Raw genomic sequence first — 22,341 nt, 5'->3', positions numbered from 1 at the left:
TTCAAATGGGAATTATGACGTGACTCCTTATGTAACAACTAGATGGCAGCGTAGTAAACCTGACAAAAGTTGTTAACGTTAAAGCCTATAAAGCCGACCTATCTGGTTACATATATTATCTAGGCTTCTAGTAAGGAGAATAGTAAGAAGTAAATGAAAGTCTTTTTAAAAGTTGGCAATATTCAACAGTGCCAACAGAACAAGATTTGCAGAAACAGACATACGGGACCATAAACAAATGCTAGAAATTCCCTTCGGCCCGTAACTGCTTTGCTGACAATCACAACATGATATGAATTCTGTAATTATAATGTTGTTAATCATGCAAACGTTTTGAAGACGAGTTCTTGCCCATGAATAAAGTGCATTGTTTTTATTTATAATGCATTACTTACCATTCTTAAGCAATTACTGTTATGATTGTAATGGTGACAGTGAAACAACCTTAGGACTGGCCTTCAGCAATCGGGTGATGTGTGCACCTTCACCTTAACAGGTGATACTGTCCACTCATGACAACTAGTCTCTTCCTATACAGTGACGAATTCGACACAAATCAAAGTCCAAAATGTCTGCAGTTATTACTTAAAGAGTGTGTGTGTGTGTGTGTGTGTGTGTAATGCCTACCCACTTCACTTTGCGTGATAAATTCAACAAAATGAACTGAAAATGTACTTCCTTACAAAATGACACCTGAGAATACAGTGTTATAAATCAGTCACCTGTGCCTACAATACTTTTCTGAAGAATGAATTTCTTGTAACAGCTGTTTGTTCTGAAGCATTAAGTATGACACGTGTGTATGTAATCTGGGATCAACACAATCTCACTGAAAAATGATTTCACATAAGCATTGATTTTACTCCCTTTATATGTAATTTTTCTCATCAGTTCACAGTGAGTTCACGAGGGAGAACAATTTTCCAACATTTGTATTTGTACCAGGGATGTGCATAATGAACTCTTATAACTTCACTTTTGAACAGATTCACCCAGACTTGAACTAAATGTTTTGATTTAGGCAATTTCTTCAATTCACCATCTTCTTTCGAATTCGGAACATTTTTCACAGTAATGATCTCATCTAACAAGTGATATTGAACGACGTTTGATCTGCTAGCAGTTACTTCCTAGTACGAACTGCTTTAAGAACCAGTATCGCCTCCAATGTTGCCAATGTAGCGAATTGCAATGTTGCAGACTGATATAATAAAATAACAGTTGATATTCACAGTTTTGTTTCCTCAGTGACAATTTTTTTAAATTTGGGACACAAAAGCGAAAACGGGGACGTTTCTGTATTTTACGGGACGTACAGAACTCTTGTGATGACAAAAGTTCGCAGTTAAATCTGCCACAAAAGAGAAAGAGGGATTTAGGAATAGATACAAGCCAACAAAAACATTTGAATTAAATACGTAAATCGCAACTTGATAGAACAGAAAATTTCAACAGAAGTTAAAACATTAGGCCTACTCTACAACGATTAGAAACTGCCAATTACCAGTTTTTCAACGAAAATAACCATATCGGTACCTTAATACACAAGTGTAACGAACAATTCGATCAAACGAGTTCCATGCATCAATATTGAACACAGATCGATTGAAAGTAAAACGTTCAAACTACGAGCTGCAAGAAAATATAATTTAAAAAATGCCATCATGCCTACAAACATTAGACAAGGAAAAAATGCTCTATGGATCTGTTCAAAGTTAGAAACAAGAATCTTAATTTATGCTAACAGATATTCATGGCTAGTGAATAACGTGAAATATGATTACCATAGTTTAATTATGCAACTACAAATTGTTCGTAATTAATGTCTCTTTACATCGAATAGACCTCCACTTCACGCTTCCCACATCTTTATTCTGATTAGGTTTCTGAATACAATACTGATTGTACTTACTTTTAATTGCAAATTTGTTCTCATAATTAGTTGTAAGTTAATATTTATTAGATTATCACTGAAGCTTTAAGATATGTAACAACCCAATAGTTAGGCCTACACAATTTTTAGCGAGATGAGTTCCGAGTTGGTATGTATTAAGAGGAAAGATAGCGCCAATCAATGGCAGCTGAAGCCAACGAATAACGGCCAAGGGCAAGCTGCAAAGAAGACCTTCTGTACAGGAAATGCGCAATCAAGCCACATCCATCGCTCTCGGTTGCCACTAGCAACGACAAAAGTGACTATCGATAATCAAGTGATAAAGAGCACACAATAGCTTGTATGTCACTGTAGTATATACGTTTGTTTGAATGGGAAGAGTTCAAGAATTGTTACAAACGGGACTGCCGCAAATCAACACATTCCTTCTATCACTTCTTACCTAGGCTAGTCTAAATTAAAGTGTATAATATGAGTTAGTAATACTGAACAAGTACGCAAGAATTTTGAACAATTTTCAATTCTGACAAAAAAATAGTAATTCGTATCAAAAAGAGAACCAACTTAATTATGTACGGAAAGAAGATGGGAACGTAGGTCACTTGAAAGTCTGGGATAACCTGTGAATGGAGGAGAAAGATGCATGTGGCATAATTCATGGAATATTTTATAATTCTGACTAAAATTCTATAATTTTTTCGCGAGTAGTGTAACCTATATTTGTTAAAATTCTCACGTCTGAAGAAGGCGAAGGCACAGTACCCCATGGTGACAGTGATTGACATTTACAATTAACTGCGTTTATAAAAATGTGGTTTTCGAATATTTAACCACCTATAGCATACCTTTAGGATTCAACATTTTAATAATTTATGTTATAATTGTAATAAACCAATAGAAAAGAAATTGGTAGGAAAATATTTATATACTAGCCGTACCCGTGCGCTCCGCTGTACCTGTTAGAATTAAATATAAAGTAATTACATAATTAAAATAGGACGTTTGATCCAGGGAACATTCGTGTTTGATAGAAGGATAAATCGTTTATTATGTTACTTAATTTAAATTGCATCCAAATAATTAAAATGCGATCATTTTGGTCCAGAGACCACTCATTGGTGCAATGACAATTCCTTTAACATGTTTCTAATTTTTATTACATGCAACCATAGTTTAATGAAGATTGACATCATTTAGATTTAATGTGTATACTTTATTTTACTTGTTATAGGTTTCCATTGAATTATGGTAATAACTTAATTTTAACCCTTGTTTTCTACGTATTCAGTAAATGGCGCTTGGCCCACTATGGTTCTGAACCCTTCAAATAACTTAAATCATATATCATATCATATCATATCATATCATATCATATACTATATTATACTACATTACATTATATTACTGTAATAACATTATAGTATTATGTCCATATAGAAAAACTACACTTTTCAATGGTGAAATAATAATTAATTATACAAATCGGTTAATTTAGCTTCCGATATTACTTCATACAAACACAGAAACATTCTCTGTAGGCTATCTTTCACAGCTTTCGATTGTTGCTGTCCAAGGCCCCTTATAGACGAAGTCATTTGTTTTTTTATTTCATTATAGGGCCTTAGATGGCAGTTATTTTAATTTTAAAACTCATTTATCTCATTAAATATCAGTCCTATCAAAATTTTTCAAGGAATAAAACTTATCGCAAATTATTTTTAAAGAAACTTTTGTTATGTAACATTTTTCACAAAAGTCAATAATAAGCGAGATATTTCGATTTATTTAATTCAGGCCCCCTTATAACCCCCCTTTTAAATAATGTATTTTGAATGCCATAGAGCCTAAAATCTAAGTTACAACGAACATAATTCATATTCCAATTTTCATCGAAATCCGTTCATCCATTATCGCGTGAAAAGGTAATAAACATACAGACAGACAGACAGACAAACAAAAATGTAAAAAAAAAAAAGCGATTTTCGGTTTCAGGGTGGTTAATTATATATGGTAGGACCAATTATTTTTGGAAAATCGAAAATTACCAGAAAAATTTCGGCTACAGATTTATTATTAGTATAGATTTGTCTAATGGCTAGTGCTGTACATGATATTTACAATCACTGACTGAGCGAAAAACAAGAAAGTGTGAACAAAGCTTCGAGGTACGAAAATATAAATGGTAGCAAAATTACAGAATATAAAACATTGTGTTGTTTACTTTATAGTCCGTCGCGGTTTAAGAAATACCAATGTGAGACGGTTCTTCCAATTTAAGGGTTAATTTTGATATTTTATCTTTCTCTTGAGACAGAAGAGAGTGACGAACTGGAAACCCGTTGACAGGAAAAGAAGGGAAAACGTATCAGAAGGATTAGATGAAGAAATGAAGGATATAGATATATTCCTGAAAATCTATGGGAAGCCTGGAGACTGGGAGTGAGAAACATGTATCAATATTTATTTTACAGCCTTAACTGTTACCGTAAGCTGAAACGTACTATTATAAGGTTAATGAAAAAAAAAAAGTCAATTTTCGGCGATTTTATGCTATACAGCGCATTCTATAGATGGCAACTGGGACTACGTAACAAAAAGGTTAAAAGTGAAAACAATGAGCGACCCGACTCAGACGGTAACGTTTGAGACTCGCATTCGGGAGGTGTTGGGTTCAAACCCCGCGGCAAACTAATGTGGGATTATTCATGGTTTCTCTCCATCATAGAGACAAATACCGGATTGCAGATTTACATACATGATTCATCACCGCCTCAATCACCAATATCATAAACATCAAAATCTAAAATCAGTTACATGAACACAAGCCTTCTACAACAGAAACAATACCAAAACGGCCTGCTGATATAATATATGACCATAGATGTTAAATCGCGTATAAATAAACTTCAAAAGTGAAAATGCCCGTGTAAACTGTAAGGTAATGTTAAACATTTGGTACGGCGCGACGGTTAAAAAAACAATGTTTAGGCATTAAAACTTGTTTTTCTCAATACCGGTGTTTTCCTCCCAATACCTTCACGGTCTGGAGTTGCTCTCGGTCGCGGATTCGAATCCCGCTTTGGCCGATTACCTGGTTGGCCGTAAGGAAAATGTCAGGTAATCTATGGCGAGTCCTAGGCCTCATCTCGCCCAATAACATCTCACTATCACCAATTCCATCAACGCTAATAACCTCTTTGTTGATACAGCGTCGTTAAATAACCAAGTAAAAACACCCTTCATAATTAAATACTATATCCTCCTTCAAGAATGCGTCTGTTTCTATGACGTCACAATTTTGAAAAACGTATTAAAGGATCGGAGTATTCATAAAGCTTCTTCATTTGAGGATAGCAAAGCCAAATATGAAGAAAAAAATGGATGGTCGTCCACTTGAACAACACACAATAATGAAATGGATCAGAGTATGAAAAATGAACAGTTTTGCTTTAACTACGGAAATATACGTCATTACAAATAAGAAACGAGTCACGTGGGGTAATCCAACTACAGCACTACGTACCACACCCGGCGACGTGATCGATTTTGTCTGGCTGGCCAGCGCCAGTCTGCATCAACGTACTGCAAGCGGAGCACCAAGTAACGACATTGTTCAGCATGTTACTTCTCGATCTTGTGATGAATAATTATAAATGAAAAGCTATTATTTGTAAATTTTATGTTATATTATTGGCTAAGACCACACCGTACACGAGTCTGGCTGTTACGGTAGTGGCTAGAAACATTTTTGTTTTATAATTTTAATTTGTACTCACTAGCTAGTTACATAAAGAAATAAATTTCGTTGTGACGTTTCTGTGAGAGGATTATATTCCAAATAAATGAAGACTGAATCCTTCCGTTATTTCAGAACGTTGGCAGAAATTCAGGGTTAGCCTACAAGCAAATGAGAATGCTGCCACAAAAACTGCAAAATGACAACTTTAAACGTTGATCAGTTATTTCCACACAACTGCAGAAAAAAATATATAGGCTATGTGAAAGAAGTTAAAAACTGAACAAAACAAAACATTACATCAAACTGCTTTACTCTGTCTGCTTCACATTAAAAGTATTGTTTTATTTCTTGTACAGCATTTCTACATGCAGCGCCCAATACTGTATGAAGACTTATTTAATTGCTGACGACTCTTTGAACTGCCGCTTCTTTCCAGACCTCCAATTTTATTATAGCATCAAGTATGATTTAAGATTCCCATATTGTTCAACGCAGAGCGAATTTTTTTTTAGTTTTTGCGTATGCCATAGACATAGACGAAGAACCTGCAAAATTTAAGATCAAATTATATATATATATATATATATATATATATATATATATATATATATATATATATATGAAATACTAAATATCAATTCGATACTTAGGCCTACTTGATTCGATAATTATGATTAAACACATCATAGGCACTCGTATTTGCAATAATCTCCAATAAAGTTAATCGTATTTACCGCCATTTTCAGCTTAAAAGGTTCACTATCACCAAACAAAAGAATTTTCAGTTTATTCACGGCCACCTAAAACAGTCAGTTGCTCGCTACATGCTACTGTTCAACGAAATACGCACAAGATACCCACCGGTGATGGATAGCTTTCAATTGTTCCATGCGCTATCATTTTTAGTGGAAAAAAAGCATGCACAACTACATGTGTTTCGTTGACTCTTGCAATCACTGCTTGCCTTAAAGTTTAAAGAAAAGTTGAACCGTATAGAATATAGATGCATCTTTAGGGAAATAAAATAAGCTATGACTAACAGTAAATCCTCCTCCAATATAATAATAATAATAATAATAATAATAATAATAATAATAATAATGTATTAAAGCAGAATATACTATTAAGAGGACAAGTGAAAAACCTGTGTTTGGACCACACGCAATTAACGATTAGCTGGTATACTGTATACAAGCATATCCCGTAAATGTTATTTTTATTTATCTCAACTTTTATTAACTTTTTATTAAACACAAGCATCTGTTTCGCGTTCATGTCAAATATAACAGAATAACACAGATTTAATGTACAATGATGCTTGGCTAACGCCACAAGCTCTGTAAATAAAAAATGTACCGCGATTCCAATCCAGAATGTGTGTGCGACCTAACCTGCGATCGATATCACAAGCCAGTGCAAGAAGCGAGACAAGCCAATAATCGAATACAGCAAGAACTAAAGCACTTTTGCACGGTTTGTGCGCATTTTGTGTGTCTATATAATACATATAAATTTTAAATATATTGTAACTCTCTCCCATAATAAAATCTTCGAAGTAGGTTATGTGCAGTATGTATAATGTGATGTCTCCCCTTTTGTATAGGAATGGATTCGTTCACATTCTTCAATTTATCGGATACGAGGTAAGGATTTCCATGGCAACAGAAGTTGAATTCCCATTATGTCGAATATAGATGTTATATTATATGTGTATATACACATATATTAGTTGTGGGGGATTTAATCGATTAATCGATCAATTTCTGTTATAAGATTAATCGATCAAAAATATTTAATCGAATAATCGAGTCGATTAAAATTAATCGGTTGTAGTTTATAGGGCCTATTAATTATTATTTTGTTAGTACAAACTCATACTAAAAATTCAGACAATATTTCTCTCTGGAAAATTACCTACTTAAAAGCACAATAGTACTGTTATTTTCTAACTGTAAACCAGGTAGAGTAGGGAAAATCTTTGCACAAACACTTCAGAAAGAGATGGAGATATGAGGACAGTGCCCTAGCATGGATGCCCTAGTCTGCCTCTGTTGAAAGACAATGCGAAACCCTTATTAAGTTTTATGGTTTTCCAAGAAAATTTCCACCTTGTTGTCAGCTCATCTTCCTAGCATATGAAATACATACTTTTCTGGGATTCGTCCCCCTCATCCCTTATAAAATAGCCATGTCTACACTGTGTGCAAGTGAGAGCGTAACTACCTACTTCTCTTTCTAAAATCTGGTAATTCGATTACAGTAGGGGCCAGTTTTCTGTTTCGACCGCTGTACTTCTGCAGTTGCAGTTTCTGTACTGAGTTTGTATATGAAAGTTGTTTGTTTAGTTTGATAAAGAAAAAAAAAAAAATCAGTTTTTCTGTTGTTAGTGAAAAGTGTAAATTCCATTATGTCATCGTCGCCTGAATGCAAGAACTAGGTAACTTGATTTTTCATATTTTGTGACATTGCCTATTTACTTATTTATTGCACTAAGGAATATGTCTCGTTTTCTTTTACCTATTTGTTATATTGGAAAATAGATGTCGCTGGTTTCGTTCGATCAGTTACCTAGATCCTGGAGTCCACACCTGTGGAGTAACGGTCAGCACGTCTGGCCGCGAAACCAGGTGGCCCGGGTTCGAATCCCGGTCGGGGCAAGTTACCTGGTTGAGGTTTTTTCCGGGGTTTTTCCTCAACCCACTAGGAGCAAATGCTGGGTAACTTTTGGTGGTGGACCCCGGACTCATTTCACCGGCATTATCACCTTCATTTCATTCAGACGCTAAATAACCTTAGATGTTGATACAGCGTCGTAAAATAACCCAATAAAATAAAAAAATAAAAAAATAGACCCTGGATTACATTTTGTGCGATTTTTGCTATGCTATAAAAGAGGTAACTAAAAAAAGCAAATTTCGAGTTACCTAGTTCTTGCATTCAGGCGACGATATGAAAATTTGAGAGATAAACTCGGTGAAACGTTTGGATTTAAATTAAACGAACGTGGAAAAGTGCTTGATGCAGTAAACATTGCTACTAAACGTAGAGCGGCACTTAATTCGGAGCGTGTGAATGCACTTACATGTTTAAAATCATGGATGAAGCAGTATTAGCACAGTCTACTATATATAGTCACGAAGCTTGACTTTTGAGGGTGCTAGAAACAATAGACTGTGACGGTACTATTTTGCATTGTCTGTAATGAGGCGATATTAGCGATCCTAGTGGTGAGCAACTATCTAATGTTTGCATATTTACTATGTACTGAGCTTCGCGACTGTGGTATTAGCTAGGTGAGTCTTCATATTTTTTCTTATTTATGTTTGTCTCAAAAATTCCCGAAGAAGTTGACATAATAAATTATAAGCCTCATAATAAATATGTCAGTAAGTAATTAATGTGTGTGTATATATAATTATACATATATCAGTGGCGTAGCATGAAATTTTGAGCAGGGGAAGCTAACTCAAGTTGTCTTTCATGCAATATGAGAAAACGTATTACAAAAATACAGCCTTAAAATAAATAGTAGTCAATGTCAAGTCAGCAGTCGAAGATTGGTTGGAACATCGTAAGTAACACCAATAAGGCATGACCTCAAATGATACGTAGTAAAATATGATTTCACGGTTTACACATATCTCTTAACAAATAGACACGTATACGTATAACATTAGCTCACTCCCTGTCATACTTAGAGAAATCACAATATTAGTATCATTACGTAAGTATGCGTCTGTGTTTTGGTTGTGTCCTTCATTGACAGCAAGGGAGTCGGTCATTTGTTTTTAAATCACACTTTTGTTCGTAAGTCAGTTTTGATAATACAATTGTCCTAAAAAATTCAAGTAAATTGGTGTCAGGAACTGTTATTTCACTCATTATTTATTATATCAGCCACAGTGCACACTAACACTTCAACTGAACACAACTGACGAAAAGGGATAACTCGGAAACTACTTATTTTAAATGTTAAAGCTAGCTTCTTGCGAGCCTTGCGACTAGGGTAGTTTAGTTAGAAAGGGATGGAAAATCTGCGGGGTGGGTTACACAGAAGAAACCGGTCTGCTTGGAAGCTGGTGTGTGCAGGCTTCTTGTTTACTGCTGCATCACAAATCATCCTGAGCTGCCGCATCACTATATTTAACGCGTACATATAAATTCTATTAAAATTAAAAAATAATTTTCTCCATAAACTGCCGGTTTATTATGAAATTATTATTAACTGGGGAAGCTAAGCTTTTTAGCTTACATTGACGCTACGCCACTGATATAGCCTATTTACACACACACACATTTAGAGACCATGACATAAAAAGCAACAGTGCAACGTGAACGGCTCAGAAACGTACTCGAAAAAAAAAATAAATGTATGTTCATAAAAGAGAAATTTAAGCTCAGGAACTCAAGGTACAGCTAATGTTATTCTGTTTACATTAAACCGAAGCCATTAATATCGCATTCCATTTTTTCTCAGGAAGCAACTCGCATAACGTTACGCAATGCTACACGACAGCATCAGCTGCGAGGACGGGAGCCACGAGATAAGAAGGCCACGTAGACATTGACCGTGACTGACTTTCCAGAAGTCATGGCCAGCTAGATTCCTGTCATTGCACTCGCAAAGGTGAGCGAATCTATAGTGCAACGAAACAGGCTACAAAGCCAGCGAGTTTGGGTTCATTACCAGCAGAGAGGAGGCGATTATCCTCCCTGTGATGTATACGGATCACATGACCAGACAGCCTCGGTTCTTGAGAGCATCTGGCACCAGCACAAAAGTGAAGGCAGAACTGCACTCCAGCCGATTACTTCGGAAGGTGAAATCAACGCAAAAAGCTGGAAGGAAAGGAATGAAATCTCCTGTGTCTTGTATATGCATCACAAGACCATTTTTTTTTCAATGTTCAACCTGAACAAAAAAGTAAAATGGTCTACGTTTAGATCTTTTCCATCAAGGATCTCCCTAACCAGCGGTCTATCTGCAACCGTACAAGTGGAAAATTTAATGTCTCGAACATTTCGGACAGTAGATGTAAAGGAAAATTGAGTTTTTCACCGTTTGTCTGGACTTCAACATCTCTAACATATCGGAATCACAAGTTCCATAATCAGGGTCATGATTAGGGCAGATTTCACGAGATGCCTTAGGTAGTCTATTCTGTTGTCTAGCCACCAGGTCTGTACTGTACGGCATTGCTGGAACTCTTTCAAAACGTTAGATTTGAAGTTGAAAAGACAAATTAACATTATAACATTACAAAATTACAAATTTCTGAATTTAATAACTATAATGGAAACTTCAATGTTTGAAAATTGCTGATAACTGACCAATTATAAAATTACATATTTATTTATGCTCGACCATGCCGAAATGTAGTAATTATACACCTGGTAGCAGTCCTTTAATGCATGTCATTAAAGTACACCTAATCATTAAAGTTCAGGTTTTCGATTATTCTCGGATATGCAATCGAAAGATAACGAGGGAAACGTCACGGAGGCTGGAAATCCAATACTGTCGCAGAAGGTTATGTTCTGTTACTATAATAATTAGCGTTAATTGTAAATAATATTCAAATAAATTCAATTTGTCATCTCGTTTTTCAATTCTAAATCAATTTCCAGGTTATACATTCTCTGCATTACATCAAGGTCAATGACATTATTGTCCCTCGGAAAAAATCAATACTTTCGCGTCTGCGCACATCTCACAATTTCGATCTATGAACAAGGTCACTTCCGATTTTGTCAGATACAAATAAAATGAATATTTCTGAATAATTTCAAGTTAGAAATATGACGAGCATAAAAAGTCGTATGAAACTTGCCTATAATGGCAATTAACTTAAGACGCTCGTATGAAAATTATGAAACTCGCTTGCGCTCCTTTCATAAACAAACATACTTGCGTCTTAATTACTATCATTATAGGCTCGTTGCATAATGTACTATTTTATATTTAAAACATAGATTGCTAGTAACAATTATTTTTTAACACTCGAGTTTTAAAAATGTACAACAAATAGTTGGAATATATAATAATATACTACAATTTACTTACAAATAGGATACACTATTATTGCATAATTTGGAAATAATCTTAGTAATATTTTGAGGCTTGCAGGAAAAGAATAGTGTAGCCTCAATTTGCACATTCAACACATATCTCTCTCCCGTGTTCTAAGCACGCCGGTTTGTAGCACTTCACACAAGATAATAGTTTTGTTTTAGCGCGGGACATAAAGCAAATCTGGCTTGTTTCATTTGTTTCAATCATGCCTCGATACGTACGTACAGCAGAGTTTAAATCATCACCTCTTACAGCCATCACTAACACAGTGACAAGAACGGCTATAAAACTTACAAACGTGCCTGTATAACCTGGGGTTACTAACCACCCCACGAAGCTCGTGAAACGTGTGTGCTGCCTTGGAACTGTAATGAGAGCTGTTGAAAGCCATCCAAAGATAAGGCAACAAAATGTAAGTTTGTCACCCGGTATGCATTCTAGGGTTAGGTGTTAAGACTGAAAACCTGTCTTTTAAGCCTAAAAACTCATACACATCTTCTGGGTAGTATCGGAAAGATTCGTGTACCTACCTTCTTGAGTCTGTTGCTCAAACGGTCCAGATCTCAGCGATACTACCCCGAAGATGAAATCACGGAAAACATCCGCGAACAAAATAGCCTACTAATAAAAATAACCGCTTACGTAAAGGTTTTACTTTTCATTTTTACGATGCACGCTTGTTTTTAATGTGAAATGAAATATTAACATTTTCAAGCTGACTATTCGTAAAGGCCATGACTGTTACTTTCGAGCGAAGAGCAAAATACTCCAACATTCGCATAGGCAGGTCTGGTTTGCCGCCTGGTCCTGACCTACCTGAAATAATACAGCAAGACCGGTTAGCGTTCCTTGTCTGGCAGCTACACACAACACATTCAGTTCCCTTCCCCTCCCCCACTCTAAACAACAAATGATCTTAAGATCACCGCCAGAGACGGTGATTGGTTCAGCCTCACCAGGTGTTCACACACGAGGGAGAGAAATCAGCTGGCAAGCAGTAGAGCAAGAACGAGTTCATGATTCATATCCGATACTACAGGAAACATCTCTGTTGGACAACTAACACAAACATATTTGATGAAGTAATATAACGCTGACATGGCTAAACTGGAATCTGTATTTATGAGATTTTGGAACATAATCTGGCGCGGTATACTTCGTAATTTTCTGCATAAGTGAGATTAAGCCAGTCTCTATATACCTTGAAGCAATTAACTTCCTGCTTTGGTCACCGCTTTTCAAGTATGCAGTATATTATCATTTACAACTTTTTAAAAGAATTTTCGCTCCTATAATTATAGACATTTAAGCAAGTTAGAAACATAAATGGCCGGGTTTATTCGGTAGAAAAGAAGATAATTTTAAACCATGAGAACAGAATTCTTAACAATAATCAGAGATCAGATAAAAGAAACGGTGAGTAACCAGTATAATGATGGAGAGATTCCTTTCATGTTGGGAGAAAGTCATGCAATAGCCATTCAAATAAAAAGGAAAGGAAAAATCCCAAGTATGATACCAATCTTGTCTAGGCATAATAATACGCAGTAATAATGCTGCAGAATTTGTTTTAGAAATATGATTTCCACAAGATCGCGATCAAATTTCTCATCGGGAAATCTTGTTTCCATTCCACGTGTGGATTCGTAGACAGATTTTTCTTTTTTGCATTTAAATTTAAGCTTAAGCATATTATCGTTTACAAGTACTGCTTAAAATACTATTTTTTCAACTGCTGATTCATTCCTAGGATAAATGCTGGAAGTCTTACCTGCAACTCCTTCACAGAATTATGGCTAAGTTACTATTTCATAGCTAGTCAAGCATGAATATAATTTATGAATAACTATTAAGTTACCCATTTATTCTCGTAACTGAATCACTCCATGCAGAAAGGGCATCAGTCACAAATTTTGAGAGAGAAAAAAATAAAGAGATATCGATGGAAATCATATCTTCATGGGTGGCTCCATCGGCCTGTGCAGAAAGGTATTCAGTCCAATGCTTGGAAAGATAGAAACTGAAGCGTCAGGCTCAAGAGTTATATCACAGTCTAGTATATACAGTCACGAAGCTCAATACGTAGTAAATATGCATCCATAGATAGTTGCTAGCCACTAGGATCGCTAATATCGCCTCATTACAGACAATGCGAAATAGTACCGGCACAGTCTATTGTTCCTAGCACCCTCACAACTCAAGCTTCGTTACTGTATATACTAGACTGTGGTTATATGCAGAAAGTAATATAGTGTATAGAATGTTTTTTTTAGTTTTCTCAAAACTAGGTCTAATGGACTTGAAGTCCTTTCTGCATGGGGCGATTCAATTAAGCTTACGTACGATTTGAACTTAATGTAAGGTCCTGCAGCTCACAGAAAATAGCAGTCACGTGTACTATTAATGGAAACTGTCCTAGTTTATACGTTCATTTTTTCATTTGTATCAATAACGTTTTTCTTGCAAACATTCTCAGCTGTTTCCCTCTAGGATTTCTTGTTCAACTTCATAATGACTTGACGATTCTAACAACCTACAAATTCCCCGAAATCCACACCTTTTGCATATGTGATGAGATTTAGATTATCCGGAAGGGGAAGTTGACTACGTAAAACTATTTTCTTGTTGTTTAGTCAACCGTCCGAAGATAGGTCTGAACCTCACAAGTGATACCAACAAGGCGGCACTTATCAGGTAACTATGTCAGGAGATAATGGGGTAGAGTGCCCAGTTCCTTTCCCCCTCCACTGTATCGCCGTCTAGCTACACAAGTTATTACACTAATCAGACTTCAGATGCATACAAACAAATTGTTCTTCCTCTGACATATCGTCACGTGAGATGTACTGCCTGAAAATAGAAAGATATTTTATAAGCCTATATTCCTTCTTGTGATTTAGACAGATGCACGCGTTACTTGGAATGACGATATTGCTGTCAAGCTACGGTATCTTAAATCCATTTGATCAGAAAAAAATAAACAAATAAATAAAGCCTAAATACTAGAACTTTAAATAATTAATACTTATACATAGACGTCATCACTGTTTCTTTGTTTCGTTCTGTTAGTTTAGCATAAACCGAGATTGTGCATTATTGATCAAATATTGACAAAGCATTCGTGATTAATGGCTTTATCTGAACAACTGAAGTGTTACCGTAAATCTCAGAAACACAATTGATTGTATTAAATAATTCATTATTACAGTTTTATCAGGAACTGAACACGTGCTTTATGCTGTTGTGTTGTCTCGTGAAGAACTGGGGTCGAACCGATTCCACCAAAAAATGGATGAACTATCAAAATAGATGTGCTGTAAGCGACAAGAGCGGCATTAACATCCACGAGACAGACAACTCGTACATCTTATTGGGGTTACAGGATTAGAAGCAGTATGAAAGGTCTGTGTGAACATAATCAGAGCCTTTGTTATAAATTCTGATGATTTTTTTTAGCAATCTTACCTTGTATTACGAATTTCAAAAACGAAAATTGGGCCTATTTGATTTGAAGTTGTAGAATAATACCACAATTGTCTGCTCACAAAACAAACCTAAATCTATTTCTGGTCTAAAATGGCGCCATAAAAAATAGACTACTATTATCATCATAATCACTTTCACCACCATCATCTTTATCATCTACTACGAACAAATATAGCTAAGTTTATAACAGAAGTGACTCTATGTTTCGAAAACCTAACACAAATATTTACGGGAACTTAAAGAGTATTTTTAGTTAGAAATTAAGAATAAGTTTCCTTTTATAACAATATAATTTAATTTACCTCCGGCTGAGGTTCTGGCTGATAAGTACATTCAGGTGAATTAACGGAGGGGGGATGGGGGGATTTTTTCCCCTTTTGGAAAGATCCCCCTCTCATAAATTAATATTAACATCCCTGGCAGGAATAACTTCTATTCCCCCCACAATTGTTTTAATACGAGTATATGTATTTAAAAAGTACAAAGTAAGCAAAGAAAATAATATTTCTGTATCATCAAGCTGACAACAATCAATAACTTAGGAATTACACATCTTATCTTAAGCCTGTTCACGGATATAATAATAATTATTATTATTATTATCATCATCAATATGCAAGATAAGCAACTCGGTGCGACCAAGCGTTGAGCCGTATCGAATGAGGGTAATAATAATTTTATATTTGGTATCTAGGATTCTATCCCCTCAACAGAAATCTTAATTCGCACTCATCTATTACCAGGCAGTACATCTCACGTGACTGTTTGTGTCAGACGAAGAACAATTGTATTGTTGATATACATTTCAAGTCTTACTGTAATATGTACGTAGCTAGTCGGCGATGTATGCACTGGAAGAGGAAAGGAACTGGCCACCCTACCCATTATCTCCTGGTTTAGTTGTCTCATGAGTGATTCAGACTAAACTAGCGCTCAGATAGTTTCCTTCGTACTCCGTTTGTAGTCTACATCTTGGATATACGAATCTGTGACAGGTTAGGTTTAGTTAGTTCAGGCTTCTGTTATGCCTTGCATATACGATCAACTGCATCTCCATAACAATAAAAAAAAAACCCTTATAAATTCAACGATTTTCACTCCCGAAATCACCGGAACTACCTCAGCGCTAGTTTCACCTTAATAATAATAATAATAATAATAATAATAATAATAATAATAATAATAATAATAATATACTGAGCTATTAATCAATATCAACTTTTTCCCCCGCACGGTGAAAAACAAAAATGGCAACTACGTAACTCCCTATTGGCTACTTCTTTTCTAAAACAAAACACGATTAAACAATGAATGTTACAACAATACAATTGTTATCAACTTACCTTTATGAATATCGATTAACTAATTCCACAAAACTTATCCGATTACTGTTCTTCGTATGGCAGCGATATAATTTTAATACAATTTCCACCACAATTCTACCACACTGCACAATTGCACTCCGAAGACTACCCGCAAACGCCGCAGACCGCTTTATTGTAGCGGGTCTATGGTGTGATGTCAGACTATGCGAAACTGGCCAATCAGCGCCTCGCTTTAAAGCACCCCCTCCAACCCCGCGCACTCACGTTTGCGCATCGTTCATTCGCAACTCGCGTGGCACGTCAGTCCCACAGCTCGTGCGAGGCAGGGTGGATCGTTGGTTGGTCTTTGTTCTTTGTCATCTCTTCTGTCATCTTTTAAGAAAAAAGAAAAGTTGTACATCATGTAGTCATCTGTCGCCTACTACATGATAACATAATATTAACCTATGACCTGAATAGACTTAACTGGATAATTTTACACACCAAGTACCTTTAAAACATGAAATTGTTAGGAGCTGTCATGGAAAGAGGGCGGGACCCTGCGGACAGCTACATAGGACCACGTGCATACTAACGTTAGCTGCAACAGCTAAAGGACCTGAGTGCATTTTCCGACGAAGCAAACGGAGATTCATGCCTGTCATGACGTCACTACTATCTGTATTTTGTGTTGCACCCCAAGAAGTGTTTTTGAGCGTGGAATGCCGTTAATTTTGAACGTTTGTTATTGGGAATTGTTGGATCTTCGTCCACCAAGAGCAAGGCTAATAATACTCAAATATTATAATTGTTGGGTGTTAGGCATTGTTAAGAATGAGCGTTTCAACGAATTCACGGCGAAAGTCACAAAGTTTCCTGTTAATTCCCCACCTTTAGGCTGGTATAGTAATCCTCGTGGTTAGAGATGGGAACGATATCGGTTTTTACAAAATACCGATATTTTCGTTTCGATATATCGGTATCGAAATTTTGATTCCATATATCGGTTTTCTCATAAATGTATCGTTTTTTGGGGATTATTATTATCATCATCAACAACAATATCGACACTAGAAAACTCCGATAATAAAAGTGGACAGTTGCATAATTGTGCAGCCTTGAAATATCCAATACAATCAATGCCTTGCTCTGATAGGCTGGACTGGAATTCCAATTCAAACTGTTTAATATGCAGCACCAAATTCAAAATGCAACGTGTGCGAACATGTCCAACTGCCAAAACTGAAAAGGAACCGCCTGACTTCAAAACAGCTACCAAAAATTTTATTTCTGTGTTCTAAAATGGAAAGAGAAACCGGTAGGCTATGACATTTGTTTAGGGCTAGGGTTTCTATGCACAACCTAGTACTGCCATTCTGTTTTCTTATTATACTAGCCTTAGCCTTAGTATGAGCTGCGATGAAAGCAAACTCTCTTCGCAGGTACAAAGTTAATTCACTTGTTGATAAACTAGACCAGTGGTCGTCAGCACTCGCTGAAATGGGTTACGAGTAAGCAGTGCATGGCAACATGCACCCTCGTGCAGTAGCCACGAATGCACGCTGCTGCTGTAAGAGACGCTAGCCCGAGAGTGAAGTGTTCTGATGACCGCTGATCTAGATCCTAAATAAACAGGGTTGGAATTCTTATGACCTAAGTCAGCATTGCAACATAGTGTAGTTCAAGGCCAGTACACAGCTTCTCTATCTCAGGTACAGTCCTCGTTGTCACTCGGTTCTTGGTTACGGTTTGATGAACACATTGAAATCTGTCTACTGCACGGTGAGCGCAAAGAAAACGATTATAACAGTACAGGAAGAAAATCTGTGGCGCCCGACTTGAGTAATGAACAGAGACCCTTGAATTCCAAAACACAAACCAGGCGCTTCACTGAGATATGCAGCGTCATTTTCAACCTGTAGCTCATGAAAATCCAAACCCTGCAGAGACTTAGCTTACTGTCCCTGTGTTCTACATTATTATTTTATTTTTATTTTAAATCCCCACCTACAGAAGCAGGCTTCCAATTATAGGTGGCGTACACAGATGTATATACAAAATACATAATGAGAGAAAAAAAACAACACAAACGAAAGAAAGAAAATACATAACGGTAATAGATGCTAGAATATAATATTACAGTTAATATAGTGCCAAATGCCAATATAATGATGCAAAATTATTTAAAAACTAGAGTGAAAACACTTCTTCATAATTTAAATATCTAAGGAAATACAATTCTTTTTAATATTGTATGAAATTTGTCAACTGTTAAACTGAAATCCAATTGAGAATCAAAATTAAAGACAGAGAGTTGTAGTATTACACATAACAAACAATGGAGAGTTCTTGAAGAAAACAGTTCTAGGAATAGGAATAATAAAAGGTTGCCTATGACGTAATTCTGTTCTTTTTACATTGAACTGAAGGAATTTAAGAAAATCACAGTTGTTCAGTATACCGTTAACAGTCTTATGGAGTAAAATTTGGCTATTTATTAATCGTCGAGATTTTAAAGTTTTATAATTAAATTAAAAAAATAACTGATTATATGAAATTTGCTTGTCATAAGACGACACGATGTTTTTTTTTAAATATAAATAACGTAAAAAATCTTTTCTGTATCATTTCTATTTGCATCTGATGGGACTGGAACTGAGGTGACAAGGCAATTGTCAAAACATGCATGGTTTATGTAATCAAAATGGATTACATTATTATTATTACTATTATTATTACTACTACTATTATTATTATTATTATTATTATTATTATTATTATTATTATTATTATTATTATTATTATTATTTTACACAGTCATTACTTTATTTTTCCATTAACACTAATATCTAGGTAATTGTCATTGTCTCAATGTAACACGTGCTGTGCTGATCATACTAATTGTACTATTCCTTTAGTTGTGAGATTATATTCATATGTATTAATTCTTTTTTTTTTTTGTTAATACTGTATACTAGATGTATTTTCCTGTTTGTGATTATGTATTCAGTCTCTTTTTTTATTATATATTATTATTATTATTATTATTATTATTATTATTATTATTATTATTATTATTATTATTATTATTATTATTATTATTATTTTAAAGTTAATACTGATTGTGTATATGCATTCAATCTCTCTTTTTTACTCTATTATGTTTATTATTATTTTTAAGTTAATATTTGTATACCGGTATGTATTTTTTGTATGTAATTTGATCCTGGTTGAGTGGAAGAAGAGAAGGCCTGATGGCCTTAACTCTGCCAGGGAAAATAAAACTATTATTATTATTATTATTATTATTATTATTATTATTATTATTATTATTATTATTTAACCTGGCAGAGTTAAGGCCGCACGGCCTCCTCTAGAACACAACTAAGATTACATGAGACATTAAGGACTTAATTCCAAAAATTGTAGTAAATGAGCTGAGCGTCGCTGCCTCTGTGTGCAACATCTTGGAACTGATGATTCCGTTATAACTTTTTCAATTTTCCGGTACTCTGTGGAGGAGCCCAAGGAGAAATGAATCGTGAATTGCAGAAACCGCACAAGTCACAATTTTTCACATGGTTTTAATATTCATACAAGGCCTTTGAATTGGAGCAGAAATCCGTACAATTCACAGTGCTAACAAGATACGGTGAATTTCAGGAAATTGCAGGAACACCATAAATCCAGGGCGTGTGGAATTTTTTACAAACTAAACAAATTTTCAGTTTGCTTTATTTTTTTTAGGATGAAAGGAATCTGAAGAATTAAATATGCTATTCACATAATTTCGCATTTTGTATATCTGTGTACTTTTTAATTTCTTGGCTTAAATTACATATACATTTAAAATCTTTTTTTAAGATAAAAAAAATTGCCCTTTCCGTCTTAATTACCTAAAACTTGTTTTAAAATTTAGACGTGTGAGGCTCCTGATGACGTTATGCATTTCCTAAGACTCGATAAATAAAATGAATATAATCGCCCGCCATTTTGGTTCTTTCGTTGGCGTTAAAAGAAAGCACACGAGAGCGCTATTTGCTGCACAGTTAAACATTATCATGACGTAGCTCCTAAGGGAGTCGATTTATTATCATAGAAGTACGACATGATAATGTTTACCGATGCTTCGTCTGGTAGCTCGTAAGCTCGGAGACGAAAGAACAAAAATGGCGAACGATACTAGCTACCTAGACTTTACAGAGCCTTCACTTTCTTAAGGCGTAAGCAAAGGGGAGGAGTCACTGCGACGCGATTATAGTTCCGTAATCAAGATACCTACAGCAATAGGCGCGTGGTTATTTTTGTTACACGTGGGAGAAGACGAGCGCGAGGTGAGGGGAAAGGGTGGTTAATAATGCTGCAACAACACTGCAATACTTGTAATACCATCATTCTCCTCACCCCGACTTATACTTGATATGTAATATGGAACGGCATTTTCACGACACAATTTCGTAACTGTAACTTCTATTGTTATATTGCGATGATGATGATAATGAAGTGGAAGTAATATAACTGCAGATTTTAACAGCAAATCCTTGCAGTAGCCTACAACAAAAATTCTAACACCATACTGGTCCCAAACGAATGCTTTTCTCAAGTTAAAAAAATATATTTCTCCACTCCTGTCTATCTTGCGTCTCGTTTTCAAAATTTATCCACCCATCATAACCTAGACACACGATCACAATACTCCTCAATATTATCCATTCCCTCCCACCGAACATCCTCATATTCATCTTCTTTCACTGTGGCTGTTCCTCGGCTTTGGAATTCCCTACCGAGTAATGTCAGGGACTGTCAGACATCAAACCAATTTAAGAATAGGCTAACGAAATATTTTTCTAACAATTCTTGTTAACAATAATAGCTGTTTCAGGTTTCTAAATGTTTAATGGTTATATATATCACAGATAAATATCTAAATTTTCTCATTATTATTATTATTATTATTATTATTATTATTATTATTATTATTATTATTATTATTATTATAACTATTTCTTACCAATGTTTATTATTGTCACACTAACATTACTTATCCAACTTTCATTATTTACTTTCATGTTGTTTTATGGTCTAGATATTAATGTAATAACTATGTAAGCAATTGTATTCAATTAGAATTAGAGTCTGGCTGGGCGGAAGAGAAGGCCTACTGGCCTTAGCTCTGCCAGATTAAATAAATAATATACATAATTCTCATTTTTCCCTAAATGTTAACACTATTCTGTTCGATGAACACTATCCGCACAATTCTGATTTTTACTCTTATCGTTGGAGAAATTCATGATAAATAATTTATTCCTTTGCAGTTTTTTCAATAAAATGGACAGCTTTCTTGAAAATTAAATAAAAAGCCTAACACGTAGTCATTTCCTGCCGTTGGGAAGCCTAGCAATTCTGCTATTCACACAGAGTGCGTGTGTAGCTTATTCGTAGCCAGTGATGCACTGGTAGGCAGACTTTCAGCCATCCACATAACTACAAAACGCATAATAGGTTCTTATGTATTCTATAACCCCTTCAATCTGCAGTTATACATTGCTTCCACCCTGTACTGTGCACTCGTGTTTGTGATCTTGATTTACGTCACAGAGTAACACTATCCTTTAGCAGCGTCTCTGGCTCAAGTGCTAACACTCTGGTATTCCATCGAGGTGGACGAGGTTCGATACCAGTTGTGAGGGACAAAACAGACGCAGGTATTTTCTCGGGGTGCTCTTGTTTCCCTCTATCATCCACCAACACACTCCCACTCATTTAAACTATTTATTTTTTTTATTTTATTGGGTTATTTTACGACGCTGTATCAACATCTAGGTTATTTAGCGTCTGAATG

At 35.4% G+C, this 22,341-nt stretch overlaps 1 protein-coding gene across 1 annotated transcript in view; it reads right to left on the bottom strand.

Moving 5' to 3' along the window:
- Positions 1-16,695, bottom strand: part of LOC138703684 (fatty acid synthase-like) — an 89,503-nt gene extending 72,808 nt beyond the window's left edge. The window contains 1 exon segment of the mRNA XM_069831783.1: positions 16,536-16,695. The gene's annotated coding sequence lies outside the window, so the exon portion shown is untranslated.
- Between the last annotated feature and the right edge of the window lie 5,646 nt (positions 16,696-22,341).

The sequence above is a fragment of the Periplaneta americana genome, chromosome 7 (genome assembly GCF_040183065.1).
Source record: "Periplaneta americana isolate PAMFEO1 chromosome 7, P.americana_PAMFEO1_priV1, whole genome shotgun sequence".
Classification (NCBI taxonomy): domain Eukaryota; kingdom Metazoa; phylum Arthropoda; class Insecta; order Blattodea; family Blattidae; genus Periplaneta; species Periplaneta americana.
Note: the sequence above shows the minus strand (reverse complement) of the source record. Positions and strands in the feature narration are given on the sequence as shown.